This window comes from Oncorhynchus masou, chromosome 5 (assembly GCF_036934945.1).
Source record: "Oncorhynchus masou masou isolate Uvic2021 chromosome 5, UVic_Omas_1.1, whole genome shotgun sequence".
NCBI classification, from domain to species: domain Eukaryota; kingdom Metazoa; phylum Chordata; class Actinopteri; order Salmoniformes; family Salmonidae; genus Oncorhynchus; species Oncorhynchus masou.
In genome coordinates, this window is record NC_088216.1 from 57,377,908 (window position 1) to 57,400,816 (window position 22,909).

The 22,909-nt window shown below is 46.1% G+C and overlaps 1 pseudogene; it reads right to left on the reverse strand.

Moving 5' to 3' along the window:
• Positions 1-1,704: 1,704 nt before the first annotated feature.
• LOC135529469 (protein mono-ADP-ribosyltransferase PARP3-like) lies at positions 1,705-16,835 on the reverse strand (annotated as a pseudogene).
• Positions 16,836-22,909: the final 6,074 nt, after the last annotated feature.

Here is a 22,909-nt window from a genome sequence, read left to right on the forward strand (position 1 = left end):
TGATTTTATCAAACAAAAGACCATTCATTGTGTAACAATGAGCATTGGGATTGCAAACAGAGGAAGATCGTCAAAGGTAAACTATTTATTCTATTGCAATTTGTGATGTTGTTACGCCTGTGTTGAATTTTTTTTTTATGGGGCTTTGTTCTCAGATAATTGCATCGTATTCTTTCGCAGTAAATCCTTTTTTAAATCTGACAACGCAGTTGGATTAGCAAGATTCTAGGCTTTCTACCAATGTGAGACACTTGTATTTTCATGAATGTTTAATATGACTATTTATGTAACGATCACCGTATGTTGTTGAATTTAATCCGGCTAACGGTTAATGAGTTTGACCCAGTCAGTTGTGTTGTAACAAGGTCGGTGTGGTATACAGAAGATAGCCCTATTTGGTAAAAGACCAAGTCCATATTATGTTAAGAACAGCTCAAATAAGTAAAGTGAAACATCAGTCCATCACTACTTTAAGACATGAAGGTCAATCAATACATAACGTTTCAAGAACTTTGAAAGTTCTTCAAGTGCAGTCGTTCAAAATCCATCAAGCGCTATGATGAAACTGGCTCTCATGACGATCACCACAGGAAAGGATGACCCAGGGTTACCTCTGCTGCAGAGGATAAGTTCTCCAGAGTTGACTGCTCCTCAGATTCGGCCCAAATAAATGCTTCACATAGTTCAAGTAACAGACACATCTCAACATCAACTGTTCAGAGGAGACTGTGTGAATCCGGCCTTGGTTGTCGAATTGCTGCAAAGAAACCACTACTAAAGGACACAAATAATAAGAAGAGACTAGCTTGGGCCAAGAAACATGAGGAACGGACATTAGACTGGAGGATATCTGTCCTTTGATTTGATGAGTCCAAATTTAGAGATTTTTGGCTCCAACCACCGTGTCTTTGTGAGACGCAGAGTAGATGATCTATGCATGTGTGGTTTCCACTGTGAAGCATGGTGGAGGAGGTGTGATGGTGTGAGGGTGCTTTGCTGATGACACTGTCAGTGATTTATTTAGAATTCAGTATGGCTACCACAGCATTCTGCAGTGATATGCAATCCCATTTGTTTTGCACATAGCGGGACTATCATTTGTTTTTCAACAGGACAATGACCCAAAACACACCTCCAGGCTATTTGACCAAGAAGGAGATTGATGGAGTGCTGCATCAGATGACCTGGCCTCCACAATCACCCAACCTCAACCAAATTGAGGTGGGTTGGGATGAGTGAAGGAAAAACAGCCAACAAGTGCTCAGCAAATGTGGGAACTCAATCAATACGGTTGGAAAAGCATTCCTCATGAAGCTGGTTGTGATAATGCCAAGAGTGTACAATGCTGTCATCAAGGCAAAGGGTGACTACTTTGAAGAATCTCAAATAAAATATATATATTTTGATTTGTTTAACACTTTTTTGGTTACTACATGATTCCATGTGTGTTTTTTCATAGTTTTGATGTCTTCAGTATTATTCTACAATGTAGAATATAGTAAAAATAAAGAAAATCCCTGGAATGAGTAGGTGTGTCCAAACTTTTGACTGGTTATGACAGTTGTTTTGCTCTAGGACACCCACAAGCTTCACAAGACTCGTCTGAAGCTACCAGGTAAGAGTTAATGAAAGTATATATAGAAGTAGCTAAATGTGTCCTCCTCCCAAAAAAGGGGTTAAATATGTATCCCCAGCCACAGCAGGTCAGCCACTAGGGTGAGACTCATTGAGGCCTGGTGACAGGAGTATACAGGTGCTTCAACAAGTACTGAGTAAAGGGTCTGAATACTTATGTAAATGTATTATTTCAGTTTTTTTTTATATATTGCAAAAATAAATAAAAAACAGTTTTTGCTTCTTCATTTTGGGGTATAGAGTGTGGCTAGATGAGCAAAATGCTTTAAAAAAAATCTATTTTAGAATAAGGCTGTAACATAACAAAATGTGAAGAAAGTCAAGGGGTCTGAATACTTTCCAAATGCCCTATAACACAGGGGTAGAACCTCACCGTAATTAGCAGAGTTGCTGATCTCCGAGGCAAAGTAGATGCCCCTGCCTGCGCAGCCCCCTGACTGGGGCATAAAGTGACTATATAGGCCACCGTTCAAGATGACCGCAACCATTGCCAAGTTGGTGCCGTGCCACAGCAGACGCCGGTTCTCCAGGTTGTCATTCTCCCTGAACCGCTCCGCCTGCCGAAAACAATGCCCTCAGATATGCAGATAGTGCGTTAAGTCAAGGATTCTGTTCTCCTATGATAGAGGAACCTGTGTGTACATTTAAGCCACAAAAAAAGAGATTCTGAACTTCATTACAACAATCAAGCTCACAACAAATAAGTAATGAATCAATACAAATTCATTCTGTATTACATGCTAACATTATTTTCCTGAAGTAGTGTCATGTGTTACTCACCTCAGTCTCACTCGACCTCCCAGACATCTATAATCTTTGGCTGGCTGTGGCTATGTGCAGTGGCCTTCAGGTATTTCTCAATTACCTTTAAATTAGACAAGAACAAAAATAGAATGGAAGCTCAACATTTACTTTCGACTACAGAGAAGAATATTGTATACCATTTTGTCTCAGTAAATAGTCCCCTATAATGCATATATGTCACAAAATATGACCAAATCAAATTTTATTAGTCACATGTGCCGAATACAACAGGTGTAGACCTTACAGTGAAATACTTACTCACAAGCCCCCGACCAACAATGCAGTTTAAAAAATATGAATAAGAAATAAAAGTAACTAGTAGTTAAAGAGCAGCAGTAAAATAACAGTAGCGAGACTATATACAGGAGGTAACGGTACAGAGTCAATGTGCGGGGGCACCGGTTAGTCAAGGTAACTCAGGTAATATGTACATGTAGATAGAGTTATTAAGGTGACTATGCATAGATAATAATAGAGTAGCAGTGGCGTAAAAGGGGGAGGCGGTGCAATGCAAATAGTCTTAGTAGCCATTTGATTAGATGTTGAGGAGTATTATGGCTTGGGGGTAGATGCTGTTTAGCAGCCACATGCACCTAGACTTTGAGCTCCGGTACCGCTTGCCATGCGGTAGCAGAGAGAACAGTTTATGATTGGAGTCTGACAGTTTTTAGGGCCTTCCTCTGACACCGCCTGCTATAGAGGTCCTAGATGGCAGGAAGCTTGGCCCCAGTGATGTACTGGGCCATACGCACTACCCTCTGTTGTGCCTTGCGGTCAGAGGCAGAGCAGTTGCCATACCAGGTAGTGATGCAACCAGTCAGGATGCTCTCGATGGTGCAGCTGTAGAACCTCTTAGTCCTGTATTGACGCTTTGCCTGTTTGATGGTACGTCGGAAGGCATAGTGGGATTTCTTATAAGCTTCCGGGTTAGAGTCACGCTCCTTGAAAGCGGCAGTGCGGATGTTGCCCGTAATCCATGGCCTCTGGTTGGGGTATGTACTGGAATATGTTGGGACGATGTCATCGATGCACTTATTGATGAAGCCAATGACTGATGTGGTGTACTCCTCAATGCCATAGGAAGAATCCCGGAACATATTCCAGTCTGTGCTAGCAAAACAGTTCTGTAGCTTAACATCTGCTTCATCTGACCACTTTTTTACTGACCGAGTCACTGGTGCTTCCTGCTTTAATTTGTGCTTGTACGCAGGAAGATAGAATTATGGTCAGATTTGCCAAATGGAGGGCGAGGGAGAGCTTTGTACTCGTCTCTCTGTGTGGAGTAAAGGTGGTCTAGAGTTTTTTTCTCTCTGGTTGCACATTTAACATGCTGATAGAAATTTGGAAAAACAGATTTAAGTTTCCCTGCATTAATGTCCCCTGCCACTAGGAGTGTTTGCTTATGGCGGAATACAGCTCATTGAGTGCGGTCTCAGTGCCAGCATCGGTCTGTGGTGGTATGTAGACAGCTACAAAAAATACAGATGAAAACTTAGCTTATCATGAGTTTCCACCTCAAGCGAGCAAAACGTTGAGACTTCCTTCTATATCGTGTTGTTTACATATTTGAATAGTCCGCCACCCAAACATAAGATATTGCCGTTTTTAATGTCCCATTGGTAGTTTAATCTTCCTCGTAGGTCATCAATTTTATTTTCCAATGATTGCACGTTAGCTCGTAGAACAGAAGGCAGGGGGTTTATTCGATCGCCTACAAATTTTCAGAAATTCTCCGACCTCCGTCCTCTTTTTCAGTGTTGTCTCTTCAAGCAAATGGTGGGATTTGGGCCTGTTCCTCGGAAAGCAGTATGACGTTCACGTCGGGCTCGTCGGACTCGTTAAAGGAAAAAAAAACTTCTGCCAGTTCGTGGTGAGTAATCACTGTTCTGATGTCCAGAAGTTATTTTTGGTCATAAGAGACAGTAGCACCAACATTAAGTAAATAAACAAGTTACAAATAACGCAAAAAAAAACAAACAAAAACAAAAACGGTTAGGAGCACGTAAAACGTCAGCCATCTTCTCCGTTTCCGTCTTACAATCAGTATCACTAAAGAGTTGTATGACTATGATTTTTACATCTACAACAATACAGCCGTGTTTGTATTAAATTAGACTTCCATTAGAGGCCACAGTACCTTGAATTCCTGTGTTTCTCTTTCTAGTAGACAGAGTTTGCTGTTGAGAGACAGATAGTTCTGGTCCAGTGAATGAGGTACTTTCTCTACCTCCATCAGCTCCTGGGTCTTCTCAGTCTCAGCCTTCAGGTCTTGGGCTATCTCTATATCAGCCAGCACCTGCAGGGAACAGCAGAAGGAGGGAGAGATGGGACCAGGCCTGGAAAAAAACGACTCAAACGAGTTTTACCTACAGTGGGGCAAAAAAGTATTTAGTCAGCCACCAATTGTGCAAGTTCTCATCATAGGTACACTTCAACTATGACAGACAAAACGAGAAAAGAAAATCCAGAAAATCACATTGTAAGATTTTTAATGAATTTATTTGCAAATTATGGTGGAAAATAAGTATTTGGTCAATAAAAAAAGTTTATCTCAATACTTTTTTATATACCCTTTGTTGGAAATTACAGAGATCAAATGTTTTCTGTAAGTCTTCACAAGGTTTTCACACACTGTTGCTGGTATTTTGGCCCATTCCTCCATGCAGATCTCCTCTAGAGCAGTGATGTTTTGGGGCTGTTGCTGAGCAACACGGACTTTCAACTCCCTCCAAAGATTTTCTATGGGGTTGAGATCTGGAGACTGGCTAGGCATTCCAGGACCTTGAAATGCTTGTTACGAAGCCACCCCTTCGTTGCCCGGGCAGTGTGTTTGGGATCATTGTCATGCTGAAAGATCCAGCCACGTTTCATCTTCAATGCCCTTGCTGATGGAAGGAGGTTTTCACTCAAAATCTCATGATACATGGCCCCATTCATTCTTTCCTTTACACGGATCAGTCATCCTGGTCCCTTTGCAGAAAAACAGCCCCAAAGCATGATGTTTCCACCCCCATGCTTCACAGTAGGTATGGTGTTCTTTGGATGCAATTCAGCATTCTTTGTCCTCCAAACAGGACGAGTTGAGGTTTTACCAAAAAGTTATATTTTGGTTTTATCTGACCATATGACATTCTCCCAATCTCCTTCTGGATCATTCAAATGCTCTCAAGCAAACTTCAGACGGGCCTGGACATGTACTGGCTTAAGCAGGGGGACACGTCTGGCACTGCAGGATTTGAGTCCCTGGCGGCATAGTGTGTTACTGATGGTATGCTTTGTTACTTTGGTCCCAGCTCTCTGCAGGTCATTCACTAGGTCCCCTGTGTGGTTCTGGGATTTTTGCTCACCGTTCTTGTGATCATTTTGACCCCACGGGGTGAGATCTTGCGTGGAGCCCCAGATCAAGGGAGATTATTAGTGGTCTTGTATGTCTTCCATTTCCTAATATTTGCTCCCACAGTTGATTTCTTCATACCAAGCTGCTTACCTATTGCAGATTCAGTCTTCCCAGCCTGGTGCAGGTCTACAATTTTGTTTCTGGTGTCCTTTGACAGCTCTTTGGTCTTGACCATAGTGGAGTTTGGAGTGTGACTGTTTGAGGTTATGGACAGGTGTCTTTTATACTGATTACAAGTTCAAACAGGTGCCATTAATACAGGTAACGAGTGGAGGACAGAGGAGCCTCTTAAAGAAGAAGTTACAGGTCTGTGAGAGCCAGAAATCTTGCTTGTTTGTAGGTGACCAAATACTTATTTTCCACCATAATTTGCAAATAAATTCATTAAAAATCCTACAATGTGATTTTCTGGAGAAAACAAATTCATTTTGTCTGTCATAGTTGAAGTGTATCTATGATGAAGATTACCGGCCTCTCTCATCTTTTTAAGTGGGAGAACTTGCACAATTGGTGGCTGACTAAATACTTTTTTGCCCCACTGTATTACCAAAACTCTGTGTCTTTGTCGGCTATAAAAAAAACTTTTAGCCCTAAATAGTACTGACCAATATCAATGTGATTCCACAAAGTACAAGTTGATTAAGTAGATCTCACCAGAAGCATCTCCTTCTTCTTCTCTATGATCTCAGAGCTGTACATGACCGGGGGCCTTTTGCGTCCAAAGATGTGTGGGATGATGGTGAAGAACTTGGAGGAGAGCTCCTCCAGTTTGGATCTGCTGGTCTGGCTGGCGTTCATAGCTCCCTCAATCTCCTCCATCACTTTAAAGCCCTTGGTGATCTGCAGCTTGCTCAGCTTCCCCAAGGGTATCTTCTTTATGTCTGGTGGGAAGAACCAGGGAAGAGATGATGATTATACACATATTACCGCTCTGTCTGAGTTCATATGTTAGACACGTTTTTCTAGCTCTGTGTTGACTGCTTTCCTCTACATTGGTCAATGTGGTTGTTGGGGAACTCACAATACAGCTGAATAAGCTTCGGTCCAAATCAATCAATTGTACAGTCAGGCGCCATTTACATTATTGATCAGGCAGACTGGGTTTTAGATGGATTAGACATTTATCTCCAGATCGCCAGGCTTTACCCTCTACTTAAATTACTCTAGTTAATGATTTAGGATACCTCTTTGATCACAGAGACTTCAGTTGAACAGCCAAGTACTGTATATACTTCCACTGAGGGTAGAATACAATACAACAAGCAGTCCAGTCAAACAGGTATGTTACTTAATAGAACATGTGTACATAGACAGACCCCACCCAGGCTTAATGACTGAGGAACAGAGGATTGTTTCAGTGCTGTAGCGTTAAAGGTGGTGTGTTGGACTAAGATTGACACCCACGCAGGTCCATGCACTCCATGGCCTTTTTGAACATGTTTTTGCTAAAAATTAGATGGATGATCTTCTGTGTGGGGTTATTCAGGGTGCAAGGCAGAATGTTTTGGGGCCCCTTGACAATCTTCCCATCAACATTGTCCACCTGCAAAAGCCAGACGAGAGCATGCTATAATTGACACAGCGAAGCAATAATGAGTGAGAGTCAAAGAAGCAGTCTGACTATCTATCAGAGTCCTTAGCATTTAGTCCCTAGCACACCACTGTTACCTTGACCCTGGCCTCTATCCACCTTTATCAGGGTGTACTTCCACGGGTGAGACACAAAGTTGTCCCGCTACTTCCAGCTGTTCTTCGTCTTGTCTGTGAACTTCTTCTCAAAGTCTTTGATGGCTTTGTCTGGGCTGACATAGGGGTCTGATAGTTTTGACTGGCCTATTTCCCCCTGTAGGTGAGGAGAAAGGATTTTGTGCTTCAATCCCAGATGCTCAACCGATGAATAGTTTAGTATATTAATTAAAGTAATCAACAAAAATGTAGATTTACTAAAGTTGACACAGGAATGTGTAGCAAACTACCATATTGTCCTTGTGTAACGGCTTTCTGCTGTTGAAGGAGGAGCGGACCAAAATGCAGCGTGGTGGTTACTCGTATTTATTAATGGAAAATGACTAGACATGAAAATATTTAGATGTACAAAAACAACAGACGGAAACGTGAAAAAACTATACAGCCTGTCTGGTGAAACTAAACACAGAGACAGGAACAATCACCCACGAGACACTCAAAGAATATGGTTGCCTAAATATGGTTCCCAATCAGAGACAACGATAATCACCTGACTCTGATTGAGAACCGCCTCAGGCAGCCATAGTCTACGCTAGACATCCCACAAAACCCCAAGACAAAAACACACCACAATAACCCATGTCACACCCTGGCCTGACCGAATAAATGAAGAATAAACATAATATATTTCGACCAGGGCGTGACAGAACCCCCCCCCCCCTAAGGTGCGGACTCCCGGACACACATCAAAACAATAGGGAGGATCCGGGAGGGCGTCTGTCCATGGTGGAGGCTCCGGCGCGGGACCCCACTCTATTAATGTCTTAGTCCCACTTCCTCGCGTCCTAGGATAGTCCACCCTCGCCGCCGACCATGGCCTAGTAGTCCTCACCCGAAACCCCACTGGACTGAGGATCAGCTCTGGACTGAGGGGCAGCTCGGGACTGAGGGGCAGCTCGGGACTGAGGGGCAGCTCGGGACTGAGGGGCAGCTCGGGACTGAGGGGCAGCTCGGGACTGAGAGTTAGCCCAGCACTGAGAGGAAGCCCAGCACTGAGAGGAAGCTCAGCCAGGTAGTTGGATCCGGCAGATCCTGGCTGGCTGGCGGTTCTGGCAGATCCTGGCTGGCTGGTGGTTCTGGCAGATCCTGGCTGACTGGCGGATCTGGAAGAGTCTGGTTGACAGGCGGATCTGGAAGAGTCTGGCTGACTGGCGGATCTGGAAGAGTCTGGCTGACTGGCGGATCTGGAAGAGTCTGGCTGACTGGCGGATCTGGAAGAGTCTGGCTGACTGGCGGATCTGGAAGAGTCTGGCTGACTGGCAGATCTGGAAGAATCTGGCTGACTGGCAGATCTGGAAGAATCTGGCTGACTGACAGATCTGGCTGCTCCATGCTGACTGGCGGCTCTGGCTGCTCCATGTAGACTGACAGCTCTGGCGGCTTCTTGCAGACTGACAGCTCTGGCTGCTCCATGCAGACTGGCAGCTCCATGCAGACTGGCAGCTCCATGCAGACTGGCAGCTCCTTGCAGACTGGCAGCTCCTTGCAGAATGGCAGCTCCTTGCAGACTGACAGCTCCATGCAGACTGGCAGCTCCGGCTGCTCCATGCAGACTGACAGCTCTGGCTGTTCCATGAAGACTGACAGCTCTGGCTGCTCCATGTAGACTGACAACTCTGGCTGCTCCATGTAGACTGACAGCTCTGGCTGCTCCATGCAGACTGACAGCTCTGGCTGCTCCATGCAGACAGGCGGCTCTGGCTGCTCCATGCAGACTGGCAGCTCCATGTAGACTGACAGCTCTGGTGGCTTCTTGCAGACTGGCAGCTACTTTCAGACTGGCAGCTCTGGCTGCTCCATGCAGACTGACAGCTCCTTGCAGACTGACAGCTCCTTGCAGACGGGAGACTCCGGCAGCGCAGGACAGGAGAAAGGCTCTGGCAGCGCTGACCATGCGGGAGACTCCGGCAGCGCAGGTGAGGAGAAAGGCTCCGACAGCGCTGAACAGGCGGGAGACTCCGGCAGCGCAGGAGAGGAGGAAGGCTCGGGCAGCGCTGAACAGGCAGGAGACTGCCGCAGCGCAGGAGAGGAGAAAGGCTCCGGTAGCGCTGGAGAGGCGAGGCGCACTGTAGGCCTGATGCGTGGTGCTGGCACTGGTGGTACTGGGCCGAGGACACGCACAGGAAGTCTGGTGCGGGGAGCTGCCACCGGAGGGCTGGTGTGTGGAGGTGGCACAGGATGGACTAGACCGTGAAGGCGTACTGGAGATCTTGAGAGCAGTGTTGGCACAGGACGTGCAAGGCTAGGGATGTGCACAGGAGGCCTGGTGCGTGAGGCTGGCACCAACTTCACCAGCCGACTAACACGCACCTCAGGACGAGTATGGAGCGCTGACCCAGGTGCCATCAAATCCCTGACACATTCCGTCGGGCGAATTCCATGCAAAAAGCACCAACACAGCAACTCCCTCATTTCTCTCTCCTCCAATTTCCCCATTAACTCCTTCACAGTCTCTGCTTCGCTCACCTCCAACACCAGTTCTGGTTCTGGTCTCCTCCTTGGCTCCTCACGATAAACAGGGAGAGTTGGCTCAGGTCTGACTCCTGACTCTGCCACACTCTCCCTGAGACCCCCCCCCCCCCCCAAGAAAGTTTTGGGGCTGACTCTCGGGCTTCCTAGCCAACCGTGTTCCCTCATATCGCCGGCTCCTCTCTCCGGCTGCCTCTGCTCTCCTAAGTGCCTCCACCTGTTCCCATGGGAGGCGATCTCTTCCAGCCAGTATCTCCTCCCAAGTGTAACAACCCTTGCCTTCCAAAACGTCTTCCCATGTCCATTCCTCCTTTCGCTGCTCCTGCTGCCGCTGCTTGTCACCACTCCACTTGATCCTGTTGTGGTGGGTGATTCTGTAACGGCTTTCTTCTGTTGAAGGAGGAGCGGACCAAAATGCAGCGTGGTGGTTACTCATATTTATTAATGGAAAATGACTAGACATGAAAATATTTAGATGTACAAAAACAACAGACGGAAACGCCTGTCTGGTGAAACTAAACACAGAGACAGGAACAATCACCCACAAAACACTCAAAGAATATGGCTGCCTAAATATGGTTCCCAATCAGAGACAACGATAATCACCTGACTCTGATTGAGAACCGCCTCAGGCAGCCATAGTCTACGCTAGACATCCCACAAAACCCCAAGACAAAAACACACCACAATAACCCATGTCACACCCTGGCCTGACCGAATAAATGAAGAATAAACATAATATATTTCGACCAGGGCGTGACACTTTGTCTGAAATTAAGCTTACCACTCTCCCCCATTTGGTCCAGCAGTAGTAACAGGCACCTGTATTCAACACTTGAATGACATAAAACTTATTGCTGTTATTTTCAATGTTGGTCTGATTCAGCATACAGTCATAATCTTCATACACCTGTTGGGGAGGAACATGATTTAGGTCATGTTGGCACATTAGATTTTATTAGACACCCCTATATCAAGAGCAACTTACAGGAGCAATTATGATTAAGGGATGTACTCAAGGGCATGTCTGGACGACTCCGGGATACAAACCAGCAGCCTTACGGTTACAGCCCGGCGCTCTTAATCGCTAGGCTACCTGACTACCCATTCATCTACTGCACTGCACAGTCTGTCCTACTGATGTGACTGCAAGGCTGATCAAACAAATCATTAAGTCAAATGCCTATAGCTAGTGACAGTTTCTCAGAATCTGCTACATATGAATGAGTAACACACACAGCAGTACATTGGTCTTTTGAAACCTCTATAACTGTATGCAGCATCTACAGTCCAGAAGATGTAAGTGACCTCACTTACAGCATTACAACGGAGCAAAGTGTTTTATTTGTATTTATTTGGGATCCCCATTAGCTGTTGCCAAGACAGCAGAAATTATTCCTGAGGTCCAAATGAGACTTACATCACACATAAAGCGAAAGATAAAACAGTACATCATATAACATTATTACACCACTACATATCTACAATACAACATGTATAATACCACCATACAACAATATTATAATGTACGTATGTGTAAAGTGTGTGTGCTAGCGTGTGTGTGTGTGTGTGTGTATGCATGTGTCTCTACCTGCGTGTGTGTGTCTCTTCACAGTACCCGCTGTTCCATAAGGTGTATTTAAAAAAAATCAGATTCTACTTCTTGCTTCAGATACCTGATGTGGAATAGAGTTCCATGTAGTCATGGCTCTATGTAGTACTGTGCACTTCCCATAGTCTGTTCTGGACTTGTGAAGAGACCTCTGGTGGCCTGTCTTGTGGAGTATGCATGGCTGTCCGAGCTATGTGCCAGCAGTTTAAACAGACCGCTCGGTGCATTCAGCTTGTCAACACCTATTACAAAAACAAGTAGTGATGAAGTCAATCTCTCCTCCACTTTGAGACATGAGATTGACATGCATATTATTAATGTTAGCACTCCATGTACATTTAACCTCACAAGGGGGTGTGGGACGCTCCCACCTGGCCAACATCCAGTGATGTTGGCCATTCTGGGTGGTAGCTGTAGTAGCTGACTTTACTCAAAGCCAGTGGCATGTCGTTAGTAAAGATTGAAAAAGGTAAAGGGCCTAGACAGCTGCCCTGAGGAATTCCTGATTCTCCTTGGATTATGCTAGAGACGTTTCCATTAAAGTGTTCTGTTAGACAGGTAACTCTTTATCCACAATATAGCAGGAGGTGTAAAGCCATAACACATACATTTTTCCAACAGCAGACTATGATTGATAACGTCCGAAGCCGCACTGAAGTCTAACAAAACAGCCCACACAATCTTTTAATCATAAATTTCTCTCAGCCAACCATCAGTCATTTGTGTAAGTGCTGTGTTTGTTGAATGTCCTTCCCCATGAGCGTGCTGAAAGTCTGTTGTCAATTTATTTACTGTAAAATGTAATTGTATCTGGTCAAACACAGTTTTTCCAAAAGTTTACTAAGGGTTAGTAACAGGCTGATTGGTTGGTTATTTGAGCCAGTAAAGGGGGCTTAATATTCTTAAATAGCAGAATGACTTTAGCTTCCCTCTCAGCCTGAGGGCACACACTTTCTAGTAGGCTTAGATTGAAGATATGGCAAGTAGGAGTGGCAATATCATCTGCTATTATCCTCCAAATCTTTCCATCCAAGTTGTCAGACCCCGGTGGCATGGCATTTTTTGATAGACAACAAAGCTTTTTCACCTCTTCCATACTTAATTTACGCAATTCAAAATTACAATGCTGGTTTTTCATAAGTTTGTCAATTATACTTCGATGTGTAGCGTTGTTGTTTGTTGCTGGAATGTAATGGCTAAGTTTGATGAAAAAATAATTAAAGTAGTTGGCTATATCAGTGGGTTTTGAGCCATCTGATTCAATGAATAATGGAGCCCAAAATTTCATTTAAGGTGGTCCAAAGCTTTTTAATTATCATTCTTTATGTAATTTATCTTTGTTTCATAGAATAGTTTATTATTTTTATTCAGTTTAGTCACATGATTTCTCAATTTGCAGTAAGTTTGCCAATCGGTTGTGCAGCCACACTTATTTTCCTTTTTTTTGCCTCAACATCTCAACCATACACATTTGTCAAGTCCTCATCAATCCAAGGGGATTTAACAGTTTCTACAGACACTTTCTTAATGTGTGCATGCTTATTAGTAACTGGAATAAGCAATTTCATAAACACACCACAGACCAGCAAATATTGTTACATCGTCAGCATAGGAATCAAAACAAAACTTATGACCTCATGCACTCTATTAGGCCCAGCCTTTTTACTTGAACTCTGTGAAGCATTTATTTGGGCTGCAATTTCTGAGGCTGGAAACTCCAATGAACTGATCCTCCGCAGCAGAGGTAACTCTTGGTCTTCCATTCCTGTGGCGGTCCACATTAGAGCCAGTTTCATCATAGCGCTTGATGGATTTTGCGACTGCACTTGAACTTTCAAAGTTCTTGAAATGTTCCATATTGACTGACCTTCATGTCTTAAAGTAATGATGGACTGTTGTTTCTCTTTGCTTATTTGAGCTGTTCTTTCCATATTATGGACTTGGTCTTTAACCAAATCCAGCTAACTTCTGCATACCACCCCTATATTGTTACAACACAACTGATTGGCTCAAACGCATTGAAAAGGAAAGAAATTCCACAAATGAACTTTTAACAAGACACACCTGTTAATTGAAATGCATTCCAGGTGACTACCTCATGAAGCTGGTTGAGAGAATGCCAAGAGTGTGCAAAGCTGTCATCAAGGCAAAGGGTGGCTACTTATAAATATCTAAAACAAAAATATATTCTGATTTGTTTAACACTTTTTCGGTTAATACATGATTCCAAATGTGTAATTTCATAGTTGTGATGCCTTCACTATTATTCTACAATGTAGAAAATAGTAAAAAAATAAAGAAAATCCCTTGAATGAGTAGACGTGTCCAAAAATGTCTAAAAACCTGTTTTTGGTTCATCTGTCACGTTCTGACCATAGTTCTTGTGTGTTTTCCTTGTTTTAGTGTTGGTCAGGACGTGAACTGGGTGGGCATTCTATGTTGTGTGTCTAGTTTGTCTATTTCTGTGGCCTGATATTTGGCCTGATATGGTTCTCAATCAGAGGCAGGTGTTAGTCATTGTCTCTGATTGGGAACCATATTGAGGTAGCCTATTTTAAGTTGGGTTTTGTGGGTGGTTGTTTCCTGTCTGTGTGTTCTCTGCACCAGATAGGACTGTTTCGGCTTTGCCACATTTGTTATTTTGTATTTGTGTTCATGTTAAGTTTTCTTATTAAAAAACATGAACTCTAACCACGTTGCATTTTGGTCCTCCTCTCCTTCGACGGAAGAAAGCTGTTACAGAACCACCCACCACAACAGGACCAAGCGGCGAGGTGACAGGCAGCGGCAGCAGGAGCAGCGCAAGGAGGAATGGACATGGGAGGACGAGTTGGACGGTAAAGGACCCTGGGAACAGCCAGGAGAATATCGCCGCCCCAAAGAAGAGCTGGAGGCGAGAAGGCGGAGAGGCGCTGGTATAAGGAGGCAGCATGGCGGTGCGGATGGAAGCCCGAGAGTCAGCACCAAAAATGTATTGGGGGAGGGACACAGGAAATGTGGCGAAGCCAGGTAGGAGACCTGCGCCAACTTCCTGTGCTTACCGGATGGCGAGAGAGACCGGGCAAGCACCGTGTTATGCTGTGGAGCGCACAGTGTCCCCAGTGCGGCTCCTCGTATCGGCCGGGCTAGAGTGGGCATCGAGCCAGGTGCCATGAGGCCAGCTCTACGCATCTGGTCTCCAGTGCGTCTCCTTGGGCCGGTGTACATGGCACCAGCCTTTACACATGGTGTCCCCGGTTCGCCTGCATAGCCCAGTGCAGGCTATTCCACCTCGCCGCACTGGCAGGGCGACCGGGAGCATTCAACCAGGTAAGGTTGGGCAGGCACGGTGCTCAAGGGCTCCAGTGTGCCTGCACGGTCCGGTCTATCCAGTGCCACCTACACGCACCAGCCCTCCGGTGGCAGCCCCCCGCACCAGGCTTCCTGTGCGTGTCCAGAGCCCAGTACTCCCTGTTTCTCCTCCCCGCACTCGCCCTGAGGTGCGTGTCCTCGGCCCAGTACCATCAGTGCCGGAACCACGCACCAGGCCTACAGTGTGCCTCGCCTGTCCAGCGCCGCCAGAGTCTCCCGCCTGTCCAGCGCCGCCAGAGTCTCCCGCCTGTCCAGCGCCGCCAGAGTCTCCCGCCTGTCCAGCGCCGCCAGAGTCTCCCGCCTGTCCAGCGCCGCCAGAGTCTCCCGCCTGTCCAGCGCCGCCAGAGTCTCCCGCCTGTCCAGCGCCGCCAGAGTCTCCCGCCTGTCCAGCGCCGCCAGAGTCTCGCCCGTCCAGCGCCGCCAGAGTCTCCCGCCAGTCTGCAAGGAGCCGCCAGTCTGCAAGGAGCCGCCAGAGCCGCCAGGATCCGCCAGGATCCGCCAGAGCCGCCAGTCAGCCAGGATCCGCCAGAGCCGCCATTCAGCCAGGAGCCGCAAGAGCCGTCAGTCAGCCAGAAGCCGCCAGAGCCATCAACCAGCCTGAGCTATCTCTCAGTCCTGAGCTACCCCTCGGTCCTGAGCTACCCCTCGGTCCTGAGCTACCCCTCGGTCATGAGCTACCCTTCGGTCATGAGCTACCCCTCGGTCCCGAGCTACCCCTCGGTCCCGAGCTTCCCCTCGGTCCCGAGCTTCCCCTCGGTCCCGAGCTTCCCCTCAGTCCAGTGGGGTCCTTTGTTAGGATTCCTAGGCCAAGGTCGGCGGCGAGGGTCGCCACTCAAAGGACGCTAAGGAGGTGGACTAAGACAATGATGGAGTGGGGTCCACGTCCAGCGCCAGAGCCGCCACCGCGGACAGATGCCCACCCAGACCCTCCCCTATAGGTTTAGGTTGTGCGGTCAGAGTCCGCACCTTGGGGGTGGTACTGTGACGTTCTGACCATAGTTCTTGTGTGTTTTCCTTGTTTTAGTGTTGGTCAGGACGTGAGCTGGGTGGGCATTTTATGTTGTTTGTCTATTTCTATGTTTGGCCTGATATGGTTCTCAATCAGAGGCAGGTGTTAGTCATTGTCTCTGATTGGGAACCATATTTAGGTAGCCTGTTTTGTGTTGGGTTTTGTGGGTGGTTGTTTCCTGTCTTTGTGTTCTCTGCACCAGATAGGGCTGTTTCGGTTTTGCCACATTTGTTATTTTGTATTTGTGTTCATGTTTAGTTTTCTTATTAAAAAACATGAACTCTAACCACGCTGCATTTTGGTCCTCCTCTCCTTCGACGGAAGAAAGCCGTAACATCATCATTATTGTGTCTTGTATGTAGATTGATTAGGGGAAAAAAATATTTAATTCCTTTTAGAATAAGGTTGTAACGTAACAAATGTGGAAAAAGTCAATACTTTCCGAATTCACTGTATGTGGATGGAAACATCTTCTAAATGACTAAAATGTCAAATATTGTCTCCACAGGAGGACATTTGAGTTGAAATAGTACCCAATACATTTGTCTGATAGGTGGTACAGGCAGCCCAAGAAATTGTCTACTTTGTGCCTTGATATGACATGATGTCCAACTCACCTCTCCTGAATGCTGTTCTGACCGCAAGCATTGCTCATCAGCCTTACTTCTGCCCTTAAGGTGTGGCCCTGCAACATTCAGAGCCTCTATGGCAGAGGAAAAGGCATCCTTTGATGTGTCAGGCTCTTGCTTCACCTTATTTCCACCCGCTTCAGTGACTTTGGTGGAAGAGGCAGCACTTCTCTTTGGTGCCATCCTTTCTCTGTATCTCAAATCACTGCAAAAAAATAGATACAACGTTATGAATCAACACACTAAAATGAAAGATGATGGATAATCCTCATGCACTTGAGTCAGCAGGTGCTTTTCACTTCATCCTTTTCACTTCATTGTTCATTAGGCAATGGACAATGCCCATAGCAGTGATGTTTTGATGCAGCTAAGTGAGGGAATGGGTACTTCTAGTATCAGAGACGTAGCAGCAGCAGACACAGTAGAAGCTGCACAGAGGCGCTCAAGGTTGAAGGGCCACGCGTTAAGGGCAAAGTAAATTCATCAGTTATTCTGTGCTCTGGCACAATCAAACGAGAGTGCTCTGAAATCGGAGTAGATATCCAGAGTGAATTATGAACGGACAATCTGACAACGCTCTGAATTTACGAACGCCAAGTACGCACTCTGGCACTTGTGGTGGTTCATTTCTTTACTATCAAATGATGAGAGACAAACTTATCACACAAGTAAGAGTAATACTTAAACTAAATCCTTAATCACCTATTAATAAGGGAGCAGGTCTATACAACGCACAAATATAAAGTGAATTGATTGAGTGCTCTACGATAATGATGGCTGGTCATGGCTGGTCGACGATTCACGCTCAGATGATTCGTTGAGAGCCCCGAAACAAAAGTACAAAGGTATTTTATAGCCAAGATACACCCCTTTCAACCTATATGATGAACAGATAAATAGAATGGGGAACAGGGTTAAGATTTGTATGAAAGATACCTATAATACATAGCAGACAGTATCTGCTGTGTCAACAGTTTTCATTGTGTAGAGACCAGTGTCTGGCCCCGTATAGAAAAGAAACATTAACTCATGCTCTGGAATGCTCTTTAGGTTTTATCACCCAAATTACATGTAAATCTCCTGTCAGTGTTATCACCCAGAGGCCCATCCTCAGTAGAACGCACACACAATAGTTAACAGAATACTCTATTCCGTTGCATAAAACAACCATTTGATGCAATAAAAGTATTATAACATAATCTTGAAATTTTCCACCACACACTCCAGATTGAATTTACGAACACACCCACAGTAGAAGCAGCAGATACAGTAGAAGCAGCTACACAGACAAGCCCTGGCATGCCCGTATATTCCCTGACATGGCAAAGGATGCACTGAGGTGGTTGAGAGTGCTAACTAACTTGCTAGCTAGCTAAAGCAGCTGGCCTAGCATAAATTTCCATGTACAACCCCTCAGTAATATTTTAGCTAGGTAGTTAAATTAGCTTGGTGCAAAGTCCAATAACTAGATTGTGTGGGTTTGTGTAGCTGAACCAGCTGAACACTGTTGCTAGCGAGAAGTTCACACACTAATAGTTATGAGGCTATGGATGTAGCTACAGCTGATACATTTGAAGCTATCTAAACAATTTGCCATCCTTCATCGACTTGCTACTTACCTTACAGCGCAGGTGATCGGCAGCTCGAGCTGTCACTGTCAGAAGTAGCATGAACATCTCTCACTGAGTGCCCCATCCACTTTTAAAGGAGCCGTTCACTATTTTACAACTGAATGTTAAATGGTTCCTCACCCTGAAAGTAGTCTATGGGCCAGGAGAAACTCTAATCCATGGTTCAGTATTCTTTAAATCAGCTACTACAAACTCTCAACTCTAATTTCATGCATTTCCCAACCCTTTCAAATTAAAAAAATAAATGCATTCAGGTGAGAAGTTGTGGGTGGTAAATGTAGTTTGCCTTGATCCTGACTAGTCTCCCAGTCCCAACCACAGCATGATGCTACCACACAGCCTGTTAAATAACAAATACAATTACAATTACATCCCTTGATAACTCCATCTTAACTTAATTGTATCCCATAAGGTAATTCAAGGAATAGTAAAATAGACTAGAGACAGGTGTCCCTCATTCAGGGGCAGCTCTCTCTGTCCTTCTCGTAGTCCGAATCACACATAGGACTATTGCTAAATTATATACGCCTTCCTAATTATTAGTGTTTACATAGCCCACTTAAACCTCACCTAATGTCTCTAGTCTTTCTAGTGTGGGTGATCAGGCATCAGCAGAATGTCAGAACAGAGGTCAGAGGTCAGTCAACCCTATTAAGTGAGTGTTTCTTTCCCTGTACCTCAGATATTATTTAAAGATATTTTGAACATTTCAAATATTTTGTGTATCAGGTTTACATTGTGTTTTTCAGTACATTTCTCATCAAGAGAATGTACATGTGTGCAACAGACACTTCAAAGATGTTTATTTATGTGCCCTTTAAGTTGCATCCTTTCTAACCCATGAAAAAAATACTAAATCAAAATAAAAAAGACCCCACACAATAAATCAGTATTGACACCACAAACAAATATTCATAACATGTAAAAACAAACAAAATGGCTAGGCCTTACTTAATTTGGGAGCTCCCTTAACAACCGGATCCCGGTACCTTTATAATAACTGTTCTCTCAAGGCACCTGCCTCAGAAAGCATTTCAAGGGGAGAGATAGAGAATCATTGATAAACATGTAATTAAAACGTTCCATCAGTCCTGGAAGAAGGAAAATAAATATGTACTTATTTTTCACATCTTAATCAGTCCTAAAAATTCTTAATCTTAATTAAGTTTACTGCATCTTGGGAAGGAAGTCTTGATAAAACCATACGTATACAGAATTATACTTCAGAAACAGATTAAACAGTGTTCCGTCAAGTGGAATTGGCACCCTCTAAAGTAATGAATCCCGTAGCCCCTCTCTTGTAATCTTATCATTTTGACCTGTTGCATTGACATATGCCCCTGTATAGATTGTCCCATCAACTAGTCAAAATATACAGCCTGTTCTTTAACAAATCTGTTAGAACCTTCAAAAGGTTGGTGCTGGCTTATCAACTCAGTATTCGGTACTTAAAACATTTACTTGGATCTACTTTAATTCTGGACACAGATTGTTTTAGGTGACATTACCTTCTTACTTAAATCACTGGTGCTACCCAAACTATAGAATTGAGTAATAATAATTTGAAAATGTCAAAAACGTTTCTAACCCTTATTATTCATACCTCTGTCTCAAATTTCCCCACTGTCTCCCTTACAGCCTGTTTGAGTTCACTGAGTACTGGCGGCTATCTATTGTTCCGCAGTAAACTTATCTCTAACTCAAACACCAGATTGCGGGCTCTAAATTAATATCAGTCCCAATGCTCAATCCCTCTGTTCATCATGTGACCTTGTATTGAAATATCTACTTCTTCAAATTGCTAAGATATTGCATTATTAGAGTTATATCTAAAAGCCACTATAAGGGCACAAGGCAGGACCCAAATGCAGACGCACGCAGGAGGCAGATGGTTGAGCTCTGATATTTATTATACCAAAAGGTGTAAGCAAAAGGCAGGTCGGGGACAGGCGAGAGTTCATAAACTAGGTCAGAGTCCAAACAGTACCAGGCGATAGGCAGGCTTGAGGTCAGAAGAGGCAGAGTGGTCAGGCAGGCGGATTCGGCGTCAGGACAGGCAAGGGTCAAAACCAGGAGGGCTAGGAAAAAAACAGAGACTGGGAAAATAGGAGCAAGGAGAAATGCTGCTTGACTTGGCAAAACAAGACGAACTGGCACAGAGAGACAGGAAACAGGGATAAATACACCAGGGACAAAAGGGGAAAACAGGAGACACCTGGAGGTGGTTGAAGACAGTCACAAAGACAGGTGAAACAGATCAGGGTGTGACAGCCACTAATATTACCATTCACTTTGTTGCTTTCACTAGTCTGAAATCGGAGAATAAAACACAATTTCTCCACCAAATGACATGAATACAAAAAACAATCCCGCACAAAACAAGGGCGGGACAACCTACTACATATAAGGACACTGATTAAACTAAAATACACACTGGTGAAACTAATAAAACAAAACCAACAGACAAACGAAAAAGGGATCGGTAGTGGCTAGAAGGACGGTGACGACGACCGACGAGCACCGCCCGAACAGGCAGGAGAGCCAACTTCGGCGGAATGCGTGACAGTACCCCCCCCCCCCCTCCCCCCTGTAGTGCAGCCCCCGCAGCGTGCCGCCACCGTCCTCGAGGACGACCCGGAGGACGAGGTGCTGGGCGATCCGGGTGGAGGAGGTGGAAATCTCTCAGGGGAGAAGGGTCCAAAATGTCCCCCACCGGAACCCAGCATCTCTCCTCCGGACCGTACCCCTCCCAGTTCACGAGGTACTGTAGGCCCCCCACCCGGCGTCTCGAATCCAGAATGAACTGTGTACGCCGGGGACCCCTCGATGTCCAGGCACCTCACCGACCAGCCACCACCGGCCTGAGGAGAGACACATGAAACGAGGAGTTCATACGGTAATACCTAGGAAGTTGTAATCTGTAACACACCTCGTTTATTCTCCTCAGGACTTTGAACGGCCCCACACACTGCGGCCCCAGCTTCCGACAGGGCAGGCGGAGGGGCAGGTTTCGGGTTGAGAGCCAGACCCTGTCCCCCGGTGCAAACACGGGGGCCTCACTGCGGTGCTGGTCAGCGCTCCTCTTCTGCCGTTCTCCCGCTAACCGTAGTGAGTCCTGAACGGCTTTCCAGGTGTCCTTGGAGCGCTGTACCCATTCCTCCACCGCAGGAGCCTCGGTCTGGCTCTGATGCCATGGGGCCAGGACCGGCTGGTAACCTAACACACACTCAAAAGGGGACAAGTTAGTTGAGGAGTGGCGTAGGGAGTTCTGAGCTAGTTCAGCCCAGGGAACATACCTTGCCCACTCACCAGGCCGGTCCCGGCAATAGGACCGCAGAAACCTGCCCACATCCTAGTTTACGTGCTCCACCTGCCCATTACTCTCGGGGTGAAAACCTGAGGTTAAGCTGACCGAGACCCCCAGTCTCTCCATAAACACCCTCCACACTCTGGACGTGAATTGGGGACCCTGATCAGAAATAGTGCCGGAAGACATGGGTAAACAAGGCCTCCGCAGTCTGCAAGGCCGTAGGGAGACCGGGCAACGGGATGAGACGACAGGACTTAGAAAACCGATCCACAACGACCAGGATCATAGTACTTCCCTGGGACGGGGGAAGGTCGGTAAGAAAATCCACCAATAAGTGTGTCCACGGCCGTTGTGGAACAGGGAGGGGTTGTAATTTCCCTCTAGGCAGGTGCCGAGGAACCTTGCTCTGAGCACACACTGAGCAGGAGGAGACATAAAATCTCACGTCTTTAGCCAGCGTGGGCCACCAGTATCTCCCTCTCAGACTCCGCACTGTCCTCTCGATGCCCGGATGACCCGAGGAGGGGAGAGTATGAGCCCACCGGATCAGCTTGTCCCGGACCCCCCTCGGCACGTACTGAGTCCCCACTGGACAGTTTGGGGGGGCCGGCTCTGACCGTGAGGCCTCCTCTATCTCCGCGTCCACCTCCCATACCACCGGTGCCACGAGACATGACGGTAAAATGATGGGAGTTGGCTCAACGGACCGCTCCTCGGTATCATAGAGGCAGGACAGCGCGTCGGCTTTGGTGTTTTGGGAGCCTGGCCGGTATGAGAGGGTAAACCGGAACCTGGTAAAAAACATGGCCCATCTAGCCTGACGTGGTTTTAGTCTCCTCGCTGCCCGGATATACTCAAGATTACGATGGTCAGTCCAGATGAGAAAAGGGTGTTTAGCCCCCTCAAGCCAATGTCTCCACACCTTCAGAGCCTTGAATACAGCTAACAACTCCTGGTCCCCCACATCATAGTTTCGCTCCGCTGGGCTGAGCTTGCTCGAAAAGAAAGCACATGGGTGGAGCTTGGGTGGCACGCCCGAGCGCTGGGACAGCACGGCTCCGACCCCAGCCTCGGACATATCCACCTCCACTATGAACGCTAAAGAGGGGTCCGGATGCGCCAACACGGGCGCATTGGTGAACAGCTCCTTCAAACGACTGAAAGCTCTGCCCGCCTCTGCTGACCAACGCAAGCGCACCGGTCCTCCCTTCAGCAGTGAGGTGATGGGAGCAGCCACCTGACCAAAACCCCGGATAAACCTCCGGTAGTAATTGGCAAACCCTAAAAACCACTGCACTTCTTGCACCGTGGTCGGA